Genomic DNA, 25,792 nt, shown 5'->3' on the forward strand with positions numbered 1-25,792 from the left:
TAACAGCAGCACTTCTGTTGAGATAATAATACATTTTTTCCTTTTTCCTATTAATGTGGAGAATTTATCAATTGATTTTCAAATGTTAAAATATATTTCTATTCCTGTAAAATACTCCCAATTTGTCATGATGGATTTTGAGTTTCTACATCACTGGATTTGATTTGCTAATATTTTGGTCAAGATTTTACGTCTATGTTTATAACAAGGAGGGATTTGCCCTTTGTTTTTGTTGCAATATCCTTGTCAGGATTTGATATTAAAGTTAAAACTTGTGATACAAAATGAATTAGAAAATATCCTCTTCTTCTGTTCTCTTCAGATATTTAACTGATATTGGATTACTTTTTGAAAATTAGTAAAATTACTGATGAAATTACCCAAGCATGAACTTTTCACCATAAGAAAGTTTTTAATAACCAATTTTATTTCATTAATAGATATTAAATTATTTTGAATTCTATTTATTCTTTTATCAAGTTATAAATTATGTTTTTCAAGGCATTTGTCATTTTATTTTCACTTTCAAACTTGTTAATTGAAAGTTGATCATTGTATTTTCTTTGCATATGTAGTGATGCCTGATGTTTGGGTTTTCTTCTCTATTGAGTCTCAGGCTCTTCCAGCTGAGCTAGCTGAGTGCTCTTGGTTTCTTTTGATTTTATACTTGAACAGTATTAGTTGGGTTTATCAAGTTAATTAATATTTACAAACACTATTCTTAACTTTCTCCTATTTTATGATGTAAATTTTATTGATTTCCGTTATTATTTTGCAATTATTATGTTATTAATTATTTTGTTAGTATTTAAGTAATAAGGCTTAGATGCTACTCTCCTATTCTTGAGTTTCTTAAAATGAAATTTTAGATTATTGCTCTTAAAATTTTTTGACAAGGCTATAAATTTCCCTGTAAGCAACCCTTTACCTGCATATTATAGGTTTTAATGTATTTTTATTATCATCCAGGTTAAAAAATATATTTCAAGGGGCAGTCTGGGTGGCTCAGCGGTTTAGCGCTGTCTTTGGCTCAGGGCATGACCCTGGAGACCCGGGATGAAGTCCCATGTCGGCTTCCTGTGTGGAGCCTGCTTCTCCCTCTGCCTGTGTGTCTCTCTCTCTCTCTCTCTCTATCTCTCTCTCTCTGTCTCCCATGATTAAACAAAACCTTTAAAAAATGTTTAAAAGATATATTTCTAGTTTTATTTGTGACTCATTTAATTTTGTTCTTTCGGTCATTTAGAACTAACTTACTTTGTTTCTAAAGTGCTTTGAGATCCACCCCCACCCTTTTTGTAATTAATTATTCTCTTTTCCCATCAGGGTCAGCGAGCAGACACTGAATAATGGCAATCCTTTCTAATTTAGTGAAGCTTTATTAACTAAATTTTGGCCAATTATGGAGAAAGTTACATATGCTCTTGAAAAGTATGTGAGCTATGTTTTTTTAAATGACCCTGATAATCATAGGGATCAAAATTAGCACTACATTACCACCTTATTATTAGTTTTATATTGTTTCTTACTCTGTTTTGTGTATTTTGTGTTTCTGTCTTTATTAACCCCTTTTTATTTTGCTATTTTCCTCAATACTAATTCTGTACATATAAATACATTTACATTCTATAAGAGATTATAAAATATATCCTTGACTTAGCCTAGTCCTCTGGAGATGGAGTATTTTTTTATTATTCACATTCATATTAAATTATTCTGTGCTTCCAGTAGCTCAACTTAGACCTGCCCTAATTTTTAGATGTTATCTCACAAAATTTATGACCTGAATCTTACAGATTTTGTTCACAGTGACTGCTATCAAATTTAATTTTGTGGGGTCTTTTTGTTTTATTTTCTTTAAATAATAATTTCTTAAATTTTGTAAAGTCAGTTGCAAATATAGAAACCTGCCCTGACTACCTTGAATCTAAAAGGGCAGAGATTGGGAGAAGTGGGTCACTGGAACGGATGACTTTCAGCTCAGTTACTCTCTGATAGTTACTTCTCAACTTAGCTGTTTGAGTCCAGTTGCTTTGTAAGTGCACCTCCAATCTCTCTGCACACTCACAGGTTTGCCAGACTTAGTAGGCATGCAGTAGTCAAAGAGTATTGCAGTGAAAATGACCAAAACTGACCCAAAGTCGAGGACATTTCAGGTTCAGTAGTCGCCACCAACTAATCAAAACTGGTGTCTGTAACATCTAGGTTAGCCTCTGGTTGGCCCCATATGGCTCCCCATTCCATTCTTGATATAGTGACAGGAGGCCAGAACATGCAAGGTTATCCAGACTATACAAAACAGTGTGTGATGTTTCAGAATTTTAGAACAAATTGGGAGAAAGGAAGGAGACAATGAGGACTTTGTATTTGACCCTGTTAAATTTTACATCTTATTTAAGATTATTTTCACATTATTTTAAGGGTTTAGAATACCTTATTTTGGCTTTCTTCTTGTTTACATTGCATATTTGAACATTATGATACCTGCAAATTTGATATAGAAAATTATATTTACTAGGCAATGAAATATTACTTAATAGAAAGTAATTTATTTCCATACTCAACGAAATGTTCCATTTTATACATAAATGAGAAGACAAATTTAAGAGGTATCCTGTAAATGAAAATGAATTTCCCTAATATTTTCATTACCTCCTCTGTTATGTTCTTTCTCTGCGGGCACTCACTTTAATATGTCTTGCTATTAGTGTCACCCAGTTAAGGGAGTAGAAAAATTTATTTGATTTAATATAAATTGTTATATATGTAACATATACCTATGAATATTAAGTATTAAGAGTGTCATATTCATTAAACACCTATTATTCACATTTTTCCTTGGAATAGTAAGATTGTATGTGAGAAATGACTGTCTTTAGAGGTGTCTTAAGTACTACATTTTTGATATAAATTAAAATATACCTCCAATAGTCTACAATCTATAATTTTCAAGGTCAGACATCTAACTGCTAATCTTTAAATTCAGTCCATATATCTGACTATTTTATACTTTTCGTAATAAGACAGGCATTTCAGAGAAGTAAATAATAATATTACTATGAAAATATTTGCTGATAGAGCATATTGTGTTAAACTAAATTATCATAAGTAATTATGCTTCAAAATAGTCAATTTCATTTTCATTGTTCCCAATTGCATATTCTACTCAGCTCTCATTTTCTTCAGGCATTAGAAGATTTCATCAGGTGAATACATTTTAATAAAATCACTTGTTCACAAGTGTCTTTGATTGGCCTGTGGTTATTTGTATAAGCATCCGGGTAGAGAGCCGCATTAAGTACAATCATTGGTCTCAGGCACAGTGTAAAGGAGGCAGAATTTGTCTTCAATATTTAATTCTCCTTATTTTGTCAGTTCTTATGTCCTTTTCAGAATTTAGTTGTCAAAAAGCCCGGTTCTTACTTACTTTCCTTCTTCCAGTTTCTCTGTCAGTTAGCTGCAGGACCGGTCTATGCTTAGGTAGGAAGGGATGGCATCCTACGGTTACTTGGCCTTAATTAGCTGATGATTCTAAGCTCTGTTCCTCAACTATGTAACCTTGGGAAAATATTCCAGCTCTTGAATGTCCATCTGTAAAATGGACATCAGAGTAATACCAAACACATAATTTTGTTTTGGGAACGAGATGATGCATATTAAGATTTTAACATAGCACTTGGAACAAAAGAATCACTCACTGAATGTTTACTGCTGTAGTGTCACAGGACGTGCCCTGCTCTAACAATGGTCTCAATTGTGTTCCTGCTCAAACACAAGCCTGTTGTTCTCTCAAATAACGGTGCAAAGTGGATGTCACAGTGTGAAAAGTGGGCTTTGCTTTCTGCAGTCATTCAGAGACCCAGGCTTCTTTCTTTCTCCCCCTCTTCCTCTTCCTACTTCACCCCAATGTCTTCTTCCCAGTGATAATGATCCCTCTTTATAGGTATTGTTGAAATTTACTCTTCAGTGTCTTTATTCCTTCCAGAATTCTGCCCCATTGGAGTACTATTCATCTGATAATATACTCAGACTAACTTAGGCCTGCCTCATGACAGTTATATGTCCTACCTTTTGGTGTTTACCTTTTAAGTGAAACTTAATGATCCTTATATACAAATGAGTAACAGATAAGGCCAAGCATCACCTAGGAAGTGCTGGTTGGAAAGGCCTGTGAGAGGAGAGATGTTCTCCTGGTCATATCTTAATTCACTATCAGTCTCACTCTGTTTTTTGGTTCTACTTCTCCAAGGTACATATGTGACTTTTCAGTCATTCTCTATTCTTAAGTGACTATACCAATAGAACAAGGAGAATTGAAGCAAATTTTAGTTTGTTAAGAAAGCTCTGAGAAATTCAGTACTTTTTTATTCATTCATTATTACTTCCTTTACTAATCGTTATTGCATTGGAAAATAGCTGAAATAATGAGAAAACAAACCTCCACAGGTTTTTTTTTAAGATTTTATTTATTTATTCATGACACATACACACACAGAGAGGCAAAGACACAGGCAGAGGGAGAAACAAGCTCCATGCAGGGAGCCTCATGTGGGACTCGATCCTGGGACTCCAGGATCACACCCTGGGCCAAAGGCAGGCATTAAACTGCTGAGCCACCCAGGGATCCCCCTCCACAGGTTTTTTTTTTTTTTTCCTCCACAGGTTTTTAACTGCTACATATGCTAACCTATGCACATATTTAGCCATGTATTCTCCACGGTCCCTGTTATAATGGGTGAATGTACTGCTGTCCTACCCAGGGCCTCATCTATGCTGGAATCCAACCCCTTCTGAGGGACAGATATGCTCATGTGGTTTTGAATCCACTTTGTGTAAGTATGTTTGTAATGTATGGGACTCTTCAGAGCATGGATCTCCGTGCCGGTGCCCTCTTGCCCAAGTGTTCAAGGAGGTCCTGTCTGCATAATGAGATTGTTTTTGACTTAAGTGAGTCAGTTCAGTCAGCATAGAATGTTGCTCTCATGTCCTCTGATCTAACAGTAAAATCAACCCTTTCTTCTACATTTAACTTCAGGATATAATTTTTCTAGTTTTGTTGTGTCGTGTTTTAAAAGGTTTTGTTTTTTCCTCTTCCTTAGTGTGTGATCCTTCTGTCCTTCCATAGCTGCTTGCTAGACTTATCTTCTGGTCCATTCTTTCACTGTAAGATGCGTTAAGTATTTCCTTATACCTTTTCTGAAAGGTCAACATGTATTTGATGGCACCAAAAGGGACGTTCACACACTGTTCACTCTGCAAATGATCATTAAATAAATGGTTAGACCACTGGTGCTCAAAGAGGAATTATGTGAAGATATTTTATAGTTTACCTGTATCTGGGCATCTCAGAGATTAAACTTGGAAACCAGTGTGCCCAGGTGCTGATAGATTTTATCACCAGGTGATTCTAATTTAAAATGAGTATTGAGAATCAGTGGATTAGATTTAAGACACATACTCTTGATTATATGTATATATATTTAAGAAAAGTAGGTTATGATGTCCTAGAAAGTTAGGTCCTTAAAAAAGAAAAAGAAAAAAAAAACAACAACAGTAAAACAGCAAAACACTTGGAGAAATCACTTGATTGGTCTAGTAGATACACATCACTATTCAGTGAAGTAGCAGTAGGAGGCTGAGTTCAAAAGTGAAAACCTAGCCCTTGTGTGCAACTGTCTAAGAAAACATTTGTAATGAAAAGGCTTACGGGAGGATTCTAATGGAACTGACTCCCTTGATCTATTTTAATGTAAAAAAATATGTTTTGCTTTTTCAGAGTTTTGTTTACACTTATTTAGGTTTTACATATGGTTTTACAGAACTTCCCAGAATAGCACCTGCTATTTCCAAGTTTAAAACTGGGAAAATGGTTCTAGTTCCTTACATTTAGAGTCTATTTATTATTCTCGTTAACATACTTGCTTCCCTGCAATGCATCATCACATTGGTCCTAAGAGTTAAAATGAGTTTCTACTTTTAGGTAGAAAATCTACTGACAGTACTTAGCATATAAAAGACATTCCATCAGTGTCATTTCTCTTGGTCGAAGTTATGTGATTACTAATGTTTTAGGATTAGATAAAATCCTAAAGCTCCTGCCAGTCAGGGCTCTTTCAAGTGTATTTTGGGATATTTGTTCACTTTCTTAATGCATATTTACACAAGGTAAAAATAAGGAAGTAGCCAGTAAAATGCTAAATACCATCTTATCTCAGAAGTATAATGTACACACAAAAAAATGCATCAGCAGTGTTTTCTTAGGCCATTGTTTCTTCATAAGATAGAATACAAAATTGTGAAAATACATTTGAAAGCAGCTCTGTTGTGGAAACCATGCATTGGTTCCCTCATTAAATGACAACCAGGAAATTTTAAAGTGAGAAAAATGTTTGCCTTCAAGCCTGGGCTTTGTTAGTAGAAATGCAAACCACAAGTGTGGTTTCATCATATTTTCTCGCATAGGGTAGAATGTAATCAGATAAAACAAGCTCTGTAAGAGATTTTTATATATCTGAGAGTGAACTGTTCTCACAGTTCTCAGGTAAAGAATGTATCTGTTCCTCTGTCACCTGCAGAAAATCTGACATGAAGTCAGTCCAATCCCCATTTGCACAATTAGACTGCAATTAAAGGTCCTGAGGCTGGAATAGAAGTAGATGACCAGATGCTTCAGTGAATTGCCTCTCCTGGTCTCGTCTCATTTCAGCTCCCAACCTGTGTCTATAAATCAAAGTCGTTTAAAGAAATATTTCAAAATATAAGTCCCTGCTGTAATCTATACAGACTTTTAATTAAAACTTTTAAAATAAAGAAATATCAGTCTCGCTGGAGAGTCGTGTTCATGCATTTGTTTTCTATATGCAGTTTTATTCTTTTAGGTGATATCTGTAGGATATTTCAGAGGCAAGTAGGACAGTATGTACTGATATAGGTGGCATGTTTCACAAATAGTTTCATTTTAAAATGATTGGTTTTATAATATTTATAAGGATTTTTTTAATAAAGCAGCAGTGACAAAAACCTCTGAATTATGTCTCAATAATCCTGATTTTAAAAACATAGCAACATATTACTGTACACCAATCAGAATGGATAAAATAAAAACAGTGACAACACTAAAAGCTGGGGAAAACTGTTTAACTCATACATTGATAGTGGTAAGAAAATGGTACAGCCTCTTTGGAAGTAGTTTGGAAGCTTCTCACAAAATAAACATACATGTAACCATATGTCCAAGCACTTGCACTCTTGGGCCTTTATCCCAGGGAAATGGAAACTCAGGTTCATGAAATAACCTGTAAATGAATGTTTATGGTGGCTTTATTCATAATAGTTCTGAACCAGAAAACACCCATATATCCTCTAGTAGGTGAATGGGTAAACCAACCAGGATACAGCCATACAGGGAAATGTAGTGTTGGATAGCTCTCAAGAAAATGATGCTCAGTAAAAAACACTATCTCAAAAGGTTACAGTATGACTCCACTTCCACAGCATTCCTGAAATCACTAAACTACAGAAGTAGAGAACAGATTGAGTGGTTGCCAGGGGTGAGGAAGAGGGATAGACAAGGAGCAAGGGAGATTGGTGTGGTGACTGAAGGGTGATAGAAGGGATTTTTGCACTGATAGAGTCATTCTGTATCTTGATGGCACTTATAAATGCACAAACCCACACATTTCACACTATAAATGACAATTAAACTGGAGAAGTAGGAAAATAGGAATAAGATCAGTGGCTTTTAAGTAGGATATTATCTTGCATGTGATACTGTATTAAAGTTTTGCAGAAGTTAATAGTGGAAGACTTAGGTGAAGGGCTGACAAGATCTCTTGCATTATTACTAATAATTGCATGTGAATCAGCTCTTATTTCAAAATAAAAATTTAACTTCTAAAATAAGCAAAACATGTTATGTTTTGTCTGAAAAAGCCTTAAGTGTTTTCCTATTTCGCTTGGAATGCAAGTCTAAATTCTTACAAGAGCCCTATTTGATCAGGACCCTATTTGTAGGGCCCTATTCTGGCTCCACAAATCATAAGTCCAACCTCACTAGACCCTCTGCTCTTGCTCAAAAAGGTTAAAACATTTGTGCAGCCTCTTATCTCCAACTGGAATGCTCTTACTCTCCATGTTCATATAACTCTCTCTCTTACCTAATCGAAGCCTTTGATCACATCTCATTGTTCAGTGAGACATACATAAAACCATCATATTTAAATCCCAGCCCCAACCCTTGTGTGTTGGGCGTGACCTCAGATTCTTGTGCCCCCTCCTCCTTTTACTCCAGCCGTTGCTGTGGCAACCCAATTCTGTGCAGCTGTATATTCTTTTTTTTTCTCCCTCAGCTGTATATTCTGATAGCACTGTGTATCTGCCACGTTCACTCTGGTGCTTGACCCTCACTTCATCCTGAGATGCCGGCAGAACCCAGCTCACCTGTAGCATAGACTTACAGGTGTAGGACATTACATCTCAGGGATCATCCCTTTCTAATGTGCGATGAGAGCCAGTGTGGAAGCGCTCCCTCCACTGGCTTCTCGAGTGGACAGTGCTGAGACACACTCCATAGGACTATTTGGAAGGTACTTGCATCTCCAATGGATTTCCTTCCCTCCATGCTTTATCCTTCCCGTTGCTGTTCTTTGCATCACTTGCCAAAATAAGTTGTCCTCAAACATGATTTGTCTGATTATCCTTCATTTAGAAAGCTACAATATCTGGGCTCTGTAGAGACTTAATCAGATCTATTTTTTTTCTTTTTTTTTTCTACAATGATTATATTATGATGTACAACTGATTCATCCTTTCTTAATTTCAGTGATCTGCCTTCCGCTGTATAGAATGTAGGTTCCATGACAATAGGGATATTTGTTTTATTCACCAGTGCATCCTAAGTACTTACAAAAGTGCCTGGTATACTCTATAAACTTTGCAAATATGTATTTAAGAAAATAACTGGATGTGAATCTCTCATTTCTAAAGAGAAAGGTTTTTGAAGGATATCTGAAAGAATCCTACATGGCTCTCAGTGTAAGCAGAGCTACACTGAGAAGGGAAGGTCATTGGTAAGGTCTTTGGAAAGCTGCTGATGCGTAGCTCTTCTCAGGCACAGTTGTTAGATTATTCAGAGACATCGCATTTGATATGCATATCCGTATTCTCCTAATAGATTATCTCAAAGGGAGTCAGTGAAAGATCATTATGGAAGATTGGGAGTTGGCAAAAGGAAGAATAGTTGTAATGGAGAGCTAAAATCCAGTAAACAAGCAGCAACAGAAGTTGGGAGACAATGTAAAAGAAGCTCCTACTCTCACTCAGGTGAATTACAACTTCCTGAGGTTCCCTGGCAATTTCAGAAAGTACCCACTTACATAATAGCTCCAATCAGCTGGAGCAGCCCCAAACCTGGAAATAACTCAAAAGCTCCCTCAGCCACACAAAGAGATCTAATCTAAACCTCAGAAATTACAGGAAATGAATGTGACTGGTGACTTTTTCAGCCTTAAAGAAAGAAATTTGTGCACAGACCAGTGGCACAGGTCAGTGCTAAAAACAACAACAGCAGCAAAAATTGGGCATGCCAGGAGTTTAAGGAAGAGAGACGCAAGAAAAAAGGAGAGAGATGCAAACACCAGAAAGGCTAACAGGCACCTACCTAGATGATGACAAGGAACTGTGCACATATTGATTAGAAGCGAATAATTGAGAGCAGGAACAAAAACATCAGAAATGGTCAAGAGAGAAGAGAAAGCACAAAGAACAATGGGACAGCAGTGGCTTCCTGGGTGGGGTCGGGGAGGCGATGCTCTGCCCTTTCCATGCCCCCCCAACCCTAGTGGGTGGTGCTTCACTGACAGAGAGGAGTAGTAGGTCAGGGCAGGGGTGGTGGGGCATATGTGGAGGATAGGGTGAGTGGCCGTGAAGGGCAAGCCAAGTAAATCCTCCAGATGGTGATTGCCTGGAAGGGTTGCTTGCTTGTGCACCTGAGAGCGAAGGCTGAGGGCCAGCCGGTGTGAATGGTAACAGGGTGGGAACTTTCTCTGAGCCCTCGCACAGACGGAGACACACTGCTTTGATTCCCTGGCTCTCTGCTGCTGCTGGAAACTTCCTTCACTGTCTTCTGTCTCTCACCACATGGCCCTAATCTGCATTTCCAAAACCATCTCCCATTCTTCTTCTAAACTCTCAAACGGTTTCACTGCCCACTCCTAAAACACAGCCTTTGGTTCTTGGTTCTTGTTTGGTTTCTTTGTTTCTTGTCGGCATCACATTCACATAATTTCTTTTCCGTATCAAATATTTTCCCTGATGGTTTCTATTTCAAAACTCATTCCTTCCTCCAGATGACCAGATGTACTATCTTGAAAAGTCTGCTCTGATATCCTGAGCTGCATGTGAAATGATTAGTATCTAATCCACTGGGCACTCCATTTGCCTCCCTCTCTTACATATGATTTTTGTGATTATTTGGTCATATGTCCTCTCATTTTATTATTAGCCCCTTGAAAGCACAAAATATGGAATTGAGTTCTTCAGACTTCTCTCGAACTCACGCATCCTAGGGTTTGATTATCTAAAAACCAACAAGTGATTGAGAAAATAGAAATCCATATTTAGCCTGAATGGATGATCTGGGAAGTTTTGATGTATTTGTAAATTATTTGTTTAGAGGTCATAAATCAAGTAGCTTTGTACGCATTCTTCAAATTTAGAGGTAATTATCTTGAAACTAATACTAGGAAATTATGCACAAACTAAATAAATAATGCACATTGTTTACATCACTGTTTCCCAGAATGATAATCTTTAGTCTCTTTATTTTTTGTCTTTAGACTTAGTTTCTTCAGTTTCCCAAATAAAGGTAGCATAATACTTTGGGTAATGAATGAGATCTTTTTAACATGTTGATAACTTTTAACCGTTGTATTTCTTAGGACCCTTAGTCTATATATCATTTAGAAGACAGTTATAATTATCATGCTATCCCTAACCCAAATATATATCTTGTCTCATCTATATTTGCATTATCCTCTGTATAAACTCTTTCACAAACAGACCAGCATTTCCTCTAACCCTGTAGCTACTTTCAAATCACAGAAGAAACATTTCACGTGCTCTTCTTCCTTGCCTCCCATCACCCCTGGGTTTTGCTGTCACAAGCACGGTGATACTACTTTTAATAGAATCATTAATGTTGCTCTAGTGTCAAAACTCCAGGACGCAGATCCTCATTATCTAACTAGACAATGTTTTTCCATGTTTCCTTCCCTCTCTCCTTTTCTTCCTTCCCTTCTTTTAATTCTTTTTGTGAATTTAATTTTGGTTTGACCTCTTGGTATAAAACGATTTATTTTACTTTTTAATTTTTTTTTTGTTTCAAACCTATAAAAAAGTTGCAAGAACAGTACAAAAAAAAAAGACCACATTTTCTTCACCAACATTCCCAACTGTTAAGTTTATCACATTTCTCCATCACTGTTTCTCTTCCTGTGTGTGCTTAGACACACGTACCACACTGCCCCATCAGCCCTAACTCCTCCAATATGTATCTCCCCAAACATGAACTCTTACTAACATTACACAACCCACTCGTGCAGAAAATAAAGTGATAAAATGCTACAGTTCCACCAACATTTCTCACTCAAGTTTTGCTGACTTTGCCGACAACGTTTCACTTTCTTTTACAGACTTTATCCAGGAACAGATATTTTAGTTGTCTTTTCTATCAGTGGCCCTAAGTCTGGAACAGTCTTTCCATCCTTCTCGTATCTTTGATGGAAAGTATGGATCTTTCATTCTGTGGGATGGTCCTCAAATTTACTCATATGAAATTTTCTCTTGATTGGACTCAGATCATTTGTTCTTGGAAGGAACCTATGCTCAAATGATGTGGTGCTCTTCTCAGCATATCACATCAGTAGGCACACTATTTTGACCTATCTTTGCTGATTTTTAAATTACCGGCGCAAGTTGGTGTCTGCCACATTGTCGTCAATATAAATTTGCCATGTTCCTCCTTTACCCTCTTTGGTATGGAAGACGGTATTCTAACAGTATGCCATTGTCTAATGTATGCACATTAGCATCAATGTGCCATCTGTCTAATCTTCTATTCATTCATAGGCATTAACTTCAGGGAAGATTTGTGACCCCTTGACCCCATTAATTTTAAAATTTATTTATTTAAAAAAATTATTTATTTATATTATGGTTGTTTCAATGGACTTATATTCAGTATGTTATAATCCAAAGCTCTCATTATTCATTTCTATACTTGAATTGATCTAGTTGGACCAGCATAGCTTTCCCCAAGCTGGGCTCCTGAGTCTTTTGACATATCCTCATCTTTTTTTGTACAATTATTTTCCTTTATGCCAAAAAAGAAAGTTTTGGATCATCTTCTACTTTCCAGTTCCCTGATTGAGAATCAGCCTTCTCCCCAGGGAGCTCTGGTGGAACAAAGTATTTAGAAGTCAAGATCTGTGTGCTTGGTGTTCTAATTTAAAAAGCCATTCCAGGGGATCCCTGGGTGGCGCAGCGGTTTAGCGCCTGCCTTTGGCCCAGGGTGCAATCCTGGAGACCCGGGATCGAGTCCCGCCTCGGGCTCCCAGTGCATGGAGCCTGCTTCTCCCTCTGCCCATGTCTCTGCCTCTCTCTCTCTCTCTCCCTGTGACTATCATAAATAAAAAATAATAATAAATAAAAATAAATAAAAGGCCATTCCATAATATTACCACTTTCTGGATGACATACTATTGGTAGGACCAGTGGATCACATGGTCATGGGATTGCTCTGTTGGCTTTTAGGTCAAAGAAAATATTATATAGTAGCCCATGTTGCTGATTTAGAGACTGTGACCTCTTGAATGATGGTGCTGTCAAAGGTTCTATGAGCCAGTAAATCAAGCCATATCAGAAATAGGTGGCAACCTTTATCAGTAAATACAACTGCCCCTTTTTAGGTGGAACTATCTTGTATAATCAACACTAAAGTTCTGGTTTGTCTTCTTGACAAATAGTACCATGTCAGTTACTAATATTTGTTGCTTTATGTAGTAAAACTCAAACAAGGCGTTTCCTACTCTGCTTACTTCCTTGGACCCTTCATACTTTTTTCTTCATACTTTTTTTTTTTTTTTTGATGATTATCATGCTTTGCTCTTCCATTGGTTTCTTAATATATTCCATTCCAAGTTGGCCTTTTATTGTCAGGCACCATGATGTTATTCCAAAAGTTCTACACAATAGGTTTAACTTTGATTTCACTATTTATGAGGTATATTGTCTATGATTTTGGGAAAGAACCCTAGTTGAACTCTCAATTCATCTACTCTCTGTTCCTTCAAAAACAGTTGCAGATCAAATGAGGTCATGGAGGACATATAAATGCTTTGCTTTGCATACTGTTAAAGGATATAAAAACACCTATTAGGCATTATAGTCCTTTTCAACTACAAAATGGTGTATTGATATTAGATGGTAACAAATGTTGAGAAGGAAATCAGTTATTTTTTTTAATCTTTTTTTATTTCTTTATGATAGTCACACAGAGAGAGAGAGAGAGAGACAGAGACACAGGCAGAGGGAGAAGCAGGCTCCATGCACCGGAGCCCGACATGGGATTCGATCCCCGGTCTCCAGGATCGCGCTCTGGGCCAAAGGCAGGCGCTAAACCACTGCGCCACTCAGGGATCCCAGAAATCAGTTCTAAGAACCAGAATAGTAAAACACAATTTAACAAATCAATTTAATACAATTTGCCATTGCCATAATACATTTGCCAATGACATAAATATTGTCATTTTTTCAATCATATATGATGGTCATCAAGTAACAATTTGATGTTAGAGCTCACCATTTTAGTCAAATAACCTTTTCTACTACCATATACACTGATGTCGGAAAGCTTAAAATCAGAGGAGGATAAGATTTATATTCTGTAACATCAAAAATGTGTTGGTCCACATGTTTATATTTATGCATGTGTCTACAGAAAGGCTGAAAACTTAAAAATCATAGTAAAAAATAACAAAAAGGTAAATGACACTCTATCCTCATTATGTTAGATCTTGGGTAATTGACATCTCTTTGCAATATGAACAGGTGATTATGGAGTCAATGACAATGTTACTGACGCCTGAATATTTCTCACATTAGTGACTAAAAATACTACAGAGACCCTAAAGAACATATGGACTGTGTTATATGACAAACTTTGATAGTTGTCTTAAAACAATAGAACAATAATGCTGTGAAGAAATTCAGTAAAGAAGCATGAATTTATATTTCACACAGCTACAAATTCTCCACATATATGAAAAACCATATTTACTTCCTGTTAAGGAGATTTTCATGTCTTTCCTAACACCTCCACTTCTTTCTCTTTTTCCCCTGCTCCTTCATTACCACTTATTTTTTCTTTTACTTAAAGCCTCTTTTCTTTCTGTGATTTTTCATAACAATGCAACATTGCCCAATTTGCTAAAACGTTCCTCATCTGCCTAAAATGTTCAAAATCAGTCCCCTCTTTTCTTCTACTCATCATTTCTGAGAAAAAGAAGGATCAATAAGAAAGTCAAGTATGTGATATTTCACTCTTTTTAATGTGGTTTAATATCTTATATATAATTTTTTATTGATGTACTTATTGCTTCTGAGTTCTGTTTTATTTTAGTATCTACTGGGCAGCAGGGGTATTTTTAAATATCTCGATATAAAAATCAGATAAATATGTTTAAGTGAAGTCAAGAAGAAAGAAAACATGGAAGATGTTTAATACGTAAATCTTATTTAAGCATGACAAGTAATTAGTCTGTCTTCAGATTAGATTGGCTCATCCCATTTGTCAGTATTTCTCAGCTTTCTCTGTACTATTCTCATTCCATATTAAGAAGTTTGGTAGATATCACAATAATAGGAAGTTGCAAATAAACTATTTTCGATCCCATCAGCATAAAACCAAACAACATATCTATGGCATGCTACATCATTTAAAAGGAAAACAAAAAGTAGGTATCCATTTCCTTATTTTCTTATGGTGAGAGTTCATTATCCCAAAAGATTAACCATACTTCTAAATAATTCAGTTTATTAGTAGAAGTATTCCTTATATTTGAATGAAATATTGTTTTTCTTAAATATAGAATTAAAACTGCAAAATTTTATCTTTAATTAATTTACACTTATATAATTTATACTTATATATAATTTACACTTATATATAGGTACTTTTATATTGATATGCAATTATGTAACTGATATGTAAAATATTAATAAATTTAATTATGTAATATAAAATTGTATGTCAACATACATTATATAGGACTTAATATGTATTAATGTGTGTGAAACAACATATTTAAAGTGTCTTAAACACAAAAGGGACCTAGGGAATAGCCTATAGATCTAATACCAGAAGTGCCACTTGTCTCAAAAGGAAATAGAACAATTTCCAGGGACTAAGAAAATGTCCTCACTTTGTCACCCTATCCACCCTTTTAATGTTTGCTCTCCAGTTTGCTTGTCTGCCCATCTCTTTTTCCCCACCCTTCTATCTTTCTCTCTGTTCATGGGAGGAAGCATATCTATCCTTATATTTCTCAATTGAAACAAAAAACAGGGTCTGATGAGTTTTCTTTTAACCTTCCTGATTTTGTGGAGATTTGATGGTTCACTTGCAGTCAGGGTCTTAACTCATTTAATTATAACAACATCCGGAGTTGGATATAATCATTACTCCTATTTTAAAGAAAATAATTGGGGATCCCTGGGTGGCGCAGAGGTTTTGCGCCTGCCTTTGGCCCAGGGCGTGATCCTGGAGACATGGGATCGAATCCCACTTTGGGCTCCCAGTGCATGGAGCCTGCTTCTCCCTCTGCCTATGTCTCTGCCTCTCTCTCTTCTCCGTGTGTGACTATCATAAATAAAAAATTTAAAAGAAAAAAATAATTGTTTTACACAGTTTAACTATGAATATATATATATATAAACTATATATTAACTAACTATATCAATATATATTAACTATAACATATATAACTATGAATATATATATATATATATATATATATATATATCCCACTGCATTCTCAAATTCACTAAATTTGTAGAATTCTGTACTGGAGATCATAACACAAATTCTAGTTATTTCCTCCAAACAGGTATAAACAAAACTTAATGTTGCATTTCATACTTGAGGTATTTGATATTGAAGCTAATGTACTGAAAGCCCTGTGTGAGAGAACTAGTGTGCCTTTCTGTGCTCCATCTCAAGTGTATGACAAAATATTGATGCTTACAAGAGTTTTTTAAGGCTTACCAAACAATGAGAAAAAATATTTTACCTTTGAGAGAGAGAGAGGCAGAGACACAGGCAGAGGGAGAAGCAGGCTCCATGAAGGGAGCCCGATGCGGGACTCGATCCCCAGTCTCCAGAATCAAGCCCTGGGCTGAAGGCAGGTGCTAAACCACTCAGCCACCCGGGCTGCCCTAAATAAGATCTTTAAAAAAAAAAAAAAAAAAAAAAAAAAACTAAAAAAAAAAAAAAAACAAACCCAGAAAGAATGTTCAGTTTTTCTATGAATATAAAAACTCTTATAGTTTGGCTTAATAAAATAAATTTAAAATTTCTTAAGATTAAAGAGATGGCTGAAAGAGAAAAAAATGTAGGAAAGATATTATCCTTTTACTTCTCTCCTATTAAGCATGTAGTTAAAAGTACTTGATATTTTAACAGAAATTAAAATTAGACTTTCAAAAAAAGAAAATATTTCCTGAGATCCACCCATTTCCTGGTTGACAGATTGTACAATTTCAGGTCATTTTTATTCCTATATAATTTAGCTGTAATTATTGTGTGGGAAAAAGAAATAGTGCACATTTGGGAAATTTGTTAAAGAGCAAAAGAAACGATCAAAGTACTCACGGCCTTCTGCAATGGGGTCAGGAGAGATTGTGACTAACTAAACAGTTTCAAATAATAATGTTGACTTTTGATGGATATAGTTGTAAAACTGAGTGAAGGACTGTTGTTTTCTTTTGTTTTGCTTCTTTGTATTGTTGGTTAGTTAAAATAACAATCGTACTCAAGACATATTTATACCTGGACAGGAATATCATACCCATAATATGTAATATAACATACTATAAGTAGAAAGACTATTTGAAGATTAACTGGAAGGTATAATTAGCTCATTCACAATCCACTGTTGATTAAGGTACCAGGCTTAGTGACATTACCAATCATCTTGTGCATGTGTGTGTATGAGATATATATTCAGTAATGATGCAAATGTTTTTTAGTCCAGAGGGACAAGTAATTCCAGAAAGCATGGTGTGTAGCCCTGTTGATATCAGTTAGCTTTTTCCCCACTCAACCCAGCAATCCTATATTTCTATTAATGCTCAAGCTTCTTCCTTTCTTGTTGAACTGATTATAGCACTTTGCTGGTTCCCTTATTTATCATCAGCTAATGAGATAATGAGAATTTTGTGTCATGGTTTAAGCCTTTGATGATCTCCAAAGTCAAATGAATGACAGAGGTTTATTCCTTAGTATATGAAGCATGACAGAGAATCTGACTTGCTAGTCTTTTTATTGGTTCATCTGTCTCACTACTTTTTTTTAAAAAAAATCTTTTTTTTTAATTTTATTTATTTATTTATGATAGTCACAGAGAGAGAGAGAGAGAGAGAGGCAGAGACAGGCAGAGGAGAAGCAGGCTCCATGCACCGGGAGCCTGACGTGGGATTCGATCCCGGGTCTCCAGGATCGCGCCCTGGGCCAAAGGCAGGCGCCAAACCGCTGCGCCACCCAGGGATCCCCTGTCTCACTACTTTTGAACTCAATTAAGAAATCTATGCCAATGGGAAGGAGAGCAACTCTTTGAGATTTGATCTAGTAATCTCGAAATTTCCTTGGCTCTTCTATTAATTTATGCATTTAGTTTGCTAAGATTTTATTTACATTCAATCAAAGATACTAATTTAACAGGTAGTTTCTTGAGTTTTGGTAACTGTACATAGTAAGGCAGCCATTACAATAAGGAATACATCAAGTTTCACAATATGTGTAAGCATCAAAATTGGATCCACCATGATCTTTTACAGGTAAGTTTTATTAATTCCTGCCCTTAGATTTAACTTTAAATAGACTCTCAATTTATTCCAAATAACATCTCCCTTCAAACTTGATATTTAGAATAAATGTTGTCAAAATATGGATTGTGGTATTTTTCAGTTGTTTGTAAAACATTACAAAAATTCAGTGGTAGTGTCCCATATAATTTATTTAATGTGTTCATTTTTCATAGTGTTCTTCAGAACCTTTGTTTATGGGAAATATTAATATTTCCAAATTTAGAGAAGATAAAATTCTATTCACATAATTTGAGAACTGAGGAGGCTTACTCAAAATATTTGTTCAGGGTATAGTAATGGTACTAATAGAACACAGGTGTTATTACTTCACACCTTAGGTTTTATTTAGCAAAGAGACATAAAAAACAACAATAACAAAAAACCCCAAGAAACAAAAATCCAAAACCTGCATTGTTGACAGGTTCCAGTCAGAAAACATTGTTGTACACTGTTTAAGGTAAAAATCATCAATAGCATTGATTTTCCATGATAACATTCAGGTCAGTAAATGTTAAGGACTATTGAATAAAATAATGCTAATTAAGTAACCAATATCACTGCAATCTATAGAGGTAATGACATTCCATTTGTCATTGAATTAAAAACATATCTTGAAATGTGGCTTCTTTTCTCTGCATATAAAGCATAGTTTTTATGAATTAAATAGCGTTGTGGAATTGGTTTGATTTTGTCACTGCATTTAGGGACCTACCTTTCACACAATAGAAAACCCATTTATTTTCTCTTCTGAAGCACTTATTTAATGCTAGGCAATCATTACACCTCTGTTGTGAGGTGTGTCTCAAGAGTGTACTCCATTATTGATATATTTAGTCACAAAAGAAAAGTACGTTGAAAGGAGTATAAATAAAAACCATGCACACACAAATATTTCAAAAGATTCAATTTATTTTCTGTATGTTTTTATTTTAATCTTCCAACATGCTGTCATCAACTGTATCAAAGATAAAAAAGCACTTGGAAATGTCTTCAGCATGCAAATGGATGCACTGTTGAATTTGCAAAAGAAATGTCTTTTTTCCTATTTTAACATAGAGAAACATTTCTCATTTTTTGTGGAGGTTATACACTGGGGATCTAAAGATACAACATTGCATTCAGATCAAAAACTGTTAAAAAATTAAGGCTTTAAACTGCGGAGTATTTTGTATTTAAAAATATTTTATGTCACTGTAATGTATATCTATACATGAGATAAGTTTTTGCAAGTTAAGTATTTAATGGATTGAAAATTTTTATCACTAAAGAATGTAAGTGAAATTTCTTGTTTAAATTGTTTTCTTCCCAAAATCCAATTGCTTTTAGCATTTATATTGCTGTAGTACCTGAATTAGTAATTTTACTAGAAATAATTTATTGCTGACAAGAAGAGATACTTTGTTGTATTTTCCCAGAGCTACTTACAAACTCTTGAAATTATAATATTTAACTGTAAATTCTACTATAATTTAGTTTAATACTTTAATTGTAATTTAATATTTAATGGGATTTCTGTATAATATAGGACAATACCTTTATGCTGTTTATACAGTTCATTTAAATAAGCTCTCAAACTAATGAGTTTTTGTGCCAACATGATTCCTAAAAAATAAAAGATACTTATTCTGGCTAATTAAACAGAAAAAGGAATTTTGGAAAGACATCTGTGAGCTCACAAAATCAATTAGAAACTAGAGAACTAAGCTTGAAAAAGAAGAGGAAGAGAAAGGAAAAGACAAAAAAAGAAAGAAAGAAAGAAAGAAAGAAAGAAAGAAAGAAAGAAAGAAAGAAAGGGAAAGAAAGAGAAAGAAAAAAGAAAGAAAGAAAGAAAAGAAAGAAAGAAAGAAAGAAAGAGAAGAGAAAGAAAAAGAAAGAAAGAAAGAAAGAAAGAAAGAAAGAAGAAAGAAAGAAAGAAAAGAAAGAAAGAAAGAAAGAAAGAAAGAAAGAAAGAAGAAAGAAAGAAAGAAAGAAAGAAAGAAAAGGAAAGAAAGAAAGAAAGAAAGAAAGAAAAAGAAAGAAAGAAAGGAGGGGAGGGAATAACTCTTTTGAAACAGGTTTTTGAAATGAAACATTCTGGGTTTACAAATAATAGTTTTATTATTTGACCCATGGATTTCTCAGAAGTGTTGTTTTGGGGCACATGGGTGGCTCAGTTGGTGGAGTGTCTAGCTCTTGATTTTGGCTCAGATGGTCATGAGATGAGCCCTCAGAGCCCTGGTGGGGCTCCATGCTGGGTATGGAGTCTGCATATGATTCTCTCCTTCTGCTGCACCCCCAGGCCCACCTGTGTCTCTCTCTCTTAAAAAAAAAAATTAAAGGGATCCCTGGGTGGCACAGCGGTTTGGCGCCTGCCTCTGGCCCAGGGCGCGATCCTGGAGACCCGGATCGAATCCCACATCGGGCTCCCGGTGCATGGAGCCTGCTTCTCCCTCTGCCTGTGTCTCTGCCTCTCTCTCTCTCTCTCTCTGTGACTATCATAAATAAAAATAAAAAAAAAAATTAAAAAAAAATTAAAAAGTGTTCTATTTTATTTCAAAATATTTGGAAATTTTCCAACTATTTTCTTGTTATTGGTTTCTAATTAAATCCCACATGGTCAGAGGACACACTTTGCATGATGTGAATCCTTTTAAATTTACTAAGGTTTGTTTTATGATGCAGAATATTTTCTCATGGTAAATCTTCCCTATACACTTGAATGTGTATGTTATTCTTGAAGGATGGAAGGTTTTGTGTATGTTAATTAGGTCACGTAAGTTGATAGCGTTATTCAAGTCTTCCATATCCTTAATGGTTTTTCTCTCTGCTAGTTCTATTAATTATTGAGAGAGGTGCATTGAGCCAACAAATGTAACTGTTAATTTGTCTATATTTCTATATATCTTTATCAGTTTTAGCTTCATGCATTTTGACCTTCTATATTAAGTGCATACGTATTTGGAATTGTTATGTGTTTCTAATAAATTTATCCTTTTTCTCAAGGGATGAAGGAAGGGATCCATCCTAAGGAACCAGCCAGCTCTTACCTCCTCCTGGTTGTTTTCTTTCCCACCCCAGTTTATTTTTTGTCTCTCCAGCCCCCGCCACCCCCCACCCCACCCAGCCCCTACCTCTGAAGCCATTTTATGAACTGTCATGTGCCACCTGACCTCCAGTAAAAACAAAAAACAGGCTTTCAAAAAAAAAAAAAAACTTTTTAATTTCAGCAATATCTTTTCCTCTAATGTCTACTGGGTTGAGATTAATATAGCCCCTCCAACTTAAAGAAAATAAATTAGCATGCTAACATCTTACTGTTTTTAAGACTTCACTTTTTTAGAGAAGTTTTAGGCTTACAACAAAATTGAGAGGAACGTACAGAGATCTCCTATATACTCCCATCCCCACATATACATGCCCTCCTATTATCAATATTTCTCACCAGATCAGTGCTTCTTGTTTTTTTTTTTTTCTTTTTCCCCTTTACCCAAGAATGAACCTACATGGACACATCATAATCACCCAAAGTCTGTAGCTTACCTTAGGGCTCAATCTTGGTGTTGTACATTCTATGGGTTGGGGCAAACATATAATGCCATGGACCCATCATTGTGATGGAACACAACCCTGCCACAACACAGAACATTTCACCACCCCGCCAAGTTCTTTGTCCTGTGTGTATTCATTTCTCTCCTTCTGCAACTCCCTCCACCAGGACATTAATAACCATATTTTTTTTAGTTATCTTTGTGGTTTTGTCTTTTCTAGAATGTCATATAGTTGGAATTATACAGTATGTAGCCTTTTCAGATTGACCTCTTTCACTTAGTACTATGCATTTAAGGTTCCTCCATGTCTTAACATGGCTTGATGGCTCATTTCTGGTTTAGCTCAGAATAGTATTGCATGGTCTGGATGGACCATAGTTGTTAATCTCTTCACCTACTAAAGGACATTTTAATTGTCCTTTTTTAATCCTTTTGCTTTTAACTTATTTAAGTGGGTTTCTTGAAGACATCATAAAAGTGGGCATTGCTTTTTTCCCCAAATGTAAATTTCTTCATTTTATTTTTTTATTATTGATACAATACCATCATAGTTTTTGTTTATCTCATTTGTTCTTACTTCCTTTTTAAGCATTTTTTCCCAATTTTTTTAGAGTAGTTTTGTGATTTATTTTCATCTTGAGTCTGCTTTATTACTTACACCTCTCTTGATTTGTTTGGGTTACTACTGTAAGTATTGTAACATATGTCTTTATCACAATTGAACTTTAAAAAATTAACAATATGCCATTTAAAATATAAAGACTTTTAAAACAGCATTCTATTGGCTTTCTCCTGTCCTTTGTACTAAACCTGTACATGGCTTGCAATAAACCTGTACATGGCTTTTAAACAAACAAAAAACATTGTTATTATTTTTGCTTAATCATGAGCTTCCATTGTCATCTAGCTTATATAACCTGTCTACTCCTCTCTCATCTCGTTCCGGTATACATGATGTGTTTATTCTCTGTGTGCTCTTAAAATTCTCCTTATTATTGGTTTTTGACAATTCACTGTTGAATTAGAATGTGCTTTAGTTTGTTGTTGTTGCTGTTTTTCCTTTTTTTTTTTTTTAAGATTTTATTTACTTATTCATGAGAGACACACAGAGAGAGGCAGAGACATAAGCAGATGGAGAAGCAGGCTCCCTCCAGGGAGCCCAATGTGTGGGACTCCATCCCAGGACCCCGGGATCCTGCCCTGAGCCGAAAGCAGATGCTCAACCACTGAGCCACCCAGGTGCCCCTGTTTTCGTTTTGCCCTTAAGGACTTCTCTAATCAATTGAGCTTTCGGCACTTTGGGGTTTTACACTTTTTTTTTTTTTTGTCAAATTTGGAAAATTAAAGACCAATGAGTTTTCAATACTTTCTAATCACCTTCTTCTTCCTCCTTTACCTTCAGTTGCACATTTATTATACCACTTGATATCATCTCACAGGTCATTGATTTTGTCCACAGATTTTTCTAGACTTTTTCTGGGTCATTTTGGATAATTTCTATTGCTGTACATTCAAATTAATTGATCTTTCCTCTGTGTCATCAAATCTGCTATTGACCCAGATAAGGTAATTTTCACCTCACATATTGCATTTTAATCTCTGGAAGTGTGATTTGGATTTTTAAAAATTTGATTGTTCTCATCAAGTCCATGGTTTCTTTTGCTTCCATGTATATATGGAGCAAACAGATGACAATGCTCTTTAATTCTCATGCCTGTTATTTTTATTTTTTGTACCAACTCATGGTCTGTTTGAATCGATTATTTCCTCTTTGTTCTATGGGTTGTATTTTCCTGCTGTTTTGTGTTCCTGGAAATATATTATTGGTTGTCAAATTTTGTGTTTTTAGATAATCAGGTGATGGATTTTGTTATATTCCTATATATACTTTTGACTTTTGTCCTCAACTACAGTTAAACTAGCAGTAATCAGTTATATTCTTTTTGAAATTGCTTTTATGATCTGTTAGGGGAAGCTTAAAGCAGCCTTTAATATAAGGTTAATTTTGTTATACCATTAACATGGATACTTTTATGTCTCTACCCAATGTTCCCTGGATTACAGGGTCTTTTGTTTCTATCTGAAGGACAGGGACAGGGAGTATTTATAGGATTGTGTGATTTCTGTGGGCATTATTTTTCATCTTTTCCAGTGTTTTGTTTTGTTTTGTTTTGTTTTTTTACACAGCCTTTGGATATGGATATCAAGAATCAGTTATTTCAGCACTGAGACCAGGGCTCAGGGTCACCCTTCTTTAGAACTCCTGAGCTTTTTCTCTGTGACTCTTCCAATACTTTCTCCTACAAATTTTAGCTACTTTGGGTTTGTGAACTATCAACCTTACTTCTTCCTCTCAGTAAGTAGGACAGATTATATATATGTGCATATTTTTAATATTTATTTGCATATATTTAAGAAAGCTTGATTTTAAAAATATAACTGGGATTTTTTAAAGATTTTATTTATTTATTCATGAGAGACACACAAAGAGAAAGAGGCAGAAACACAGGCAGAGGGAGAAACAGGCTTCATGAAGGGAGCCCGACATGGGATTCGATCCTAAGTCCCAGGATCACACCCTGGGCCAAAGGTAGCACTAAACCACTGACCTACCCAGGCTTCCCTATAACTGTGTTAATAAAAAAATGATGGGGCACCTAAATGATGCGCAGTTGGTTAAGCATCACACTCTTGGTTTCAGCACAAGTCTTGATCTCAGAGTCATGAAATTGAGCCCTGGGTCAGATCCACAGTCAGTATGGAGTCTGCTTGAGATTCTCCTTTTCCTTCTGCCCCTCCCACTTGTGCTCTCTCTCTCTCTCTCTCTCTCTCTCTCTCATGTAAATAAATCTTTAAAAAAAATGATGATTACTCTGATTACCTCAAGAAAACTTCAAAAAATCACTGTGTATAACCACCCTGTAGGTGAGTATTCTTATTTTCTTTATATAATAATTGAGGAACTGATGTGGAGATATGAAATTTTTTAAAAGATTTTATTTATTAGAGAAGAGAGAGCACAAGTGGGAGGAGGTACAGAGAGAGAGAGGGACAAGCAGACTCCCCACTGAGCAGTGAGCCTGATGACAGTGGGCTCATTCCCAGGACCCTGAGATCATGACCTGAACCAAAGGCAGATGCTTACATGCAGCCACCCAGATGCCCAGAGAAATCAGAGTTTTGTCCCAGGTAAAACTACTGGTAAGTGTACAGCTGGCTTTTGAAACTCCTCAGCATCTGTGTAGCACTTCAAGTCCATATTGATGTAATACCGAGGACCAGATTAGCTTCTAGGAAGACACCTCCTCACGTTGTCTCTGTTGTCTAAGATATGAGAGTTTAGAGCTGAGATTTCTGACTCTCCAGACAGTGACCCATCTTCTTTTCTACCTGTAGAAATCACTTAAATATGTTTCTTTGAGTTTCTGCTGCTGTGAAAGTCATCACATGAAAACCATAACTGTTAATACATTTTGATTGGTAGGAAATACCCTTATATAAAAATTTTGACACATTGAGTACCTTTTTACTTAAAACAATTGGATTAATTTTAGCATTTTTCCAACATGCCACCTATTTTGAACAGTGATTGTGAGGCTATCTCTGGAATAGACTTAAATTAATATGCTTCCAGAAATCTGCTATTAGCCACAGATACCTATAAATTGCTTCCAATGGTGTCCAATCATGAGTTTATAATTACTTAAACAAACTATGTTAAATATATCAACCACTACTAAATCAAAACCAAATACTTTAGAAGGATAAGATTGTTGTATTTTGATAGTCACAATGCATTAAACCCCAGAGGAAAGAGTGGAGAATTTAGCGAATGCACAGTAAATTCACATTACTGTTTCTGTCCTTCAAGAAGGTAACTCTGTGAAGTTCTTGGAATTAGCCTTGTGCACTGTGTGTATCTAAACTCCAGCCACAAATAGTTAAGTTTTGTAAAGAAAATTATTGCCTCATAACAAATTTTAATTTTAATTGTACTCATATAATCAGATCATAGTTTACCTTTCTCTCCTGAAGAGGATTTGCTTCTCATCCAATTTTGTTACTTCTTGTTTTGTATTTTAAATCTGCCTTTACTCCTAACTTTTGATTAAAAACTAATTTGGATC

This window comes from Nyctereutes procyonoides, unplaced genomic scaffold (assembly GCF_905146905.1).
Source record: "Nyctereutes procyonoides isolate TBG_1078 unplaced genomic scaffold, NYPRO_anot_genome, whole genome shotgun sequence".
In the NCBI taxonomy this organism is placed as follows: Eukaryota; Metazoa; Chordata; class Mammalia; order Carnivora; family Canidae; genus Nyctereutes; species Nyctereutes procyonoides.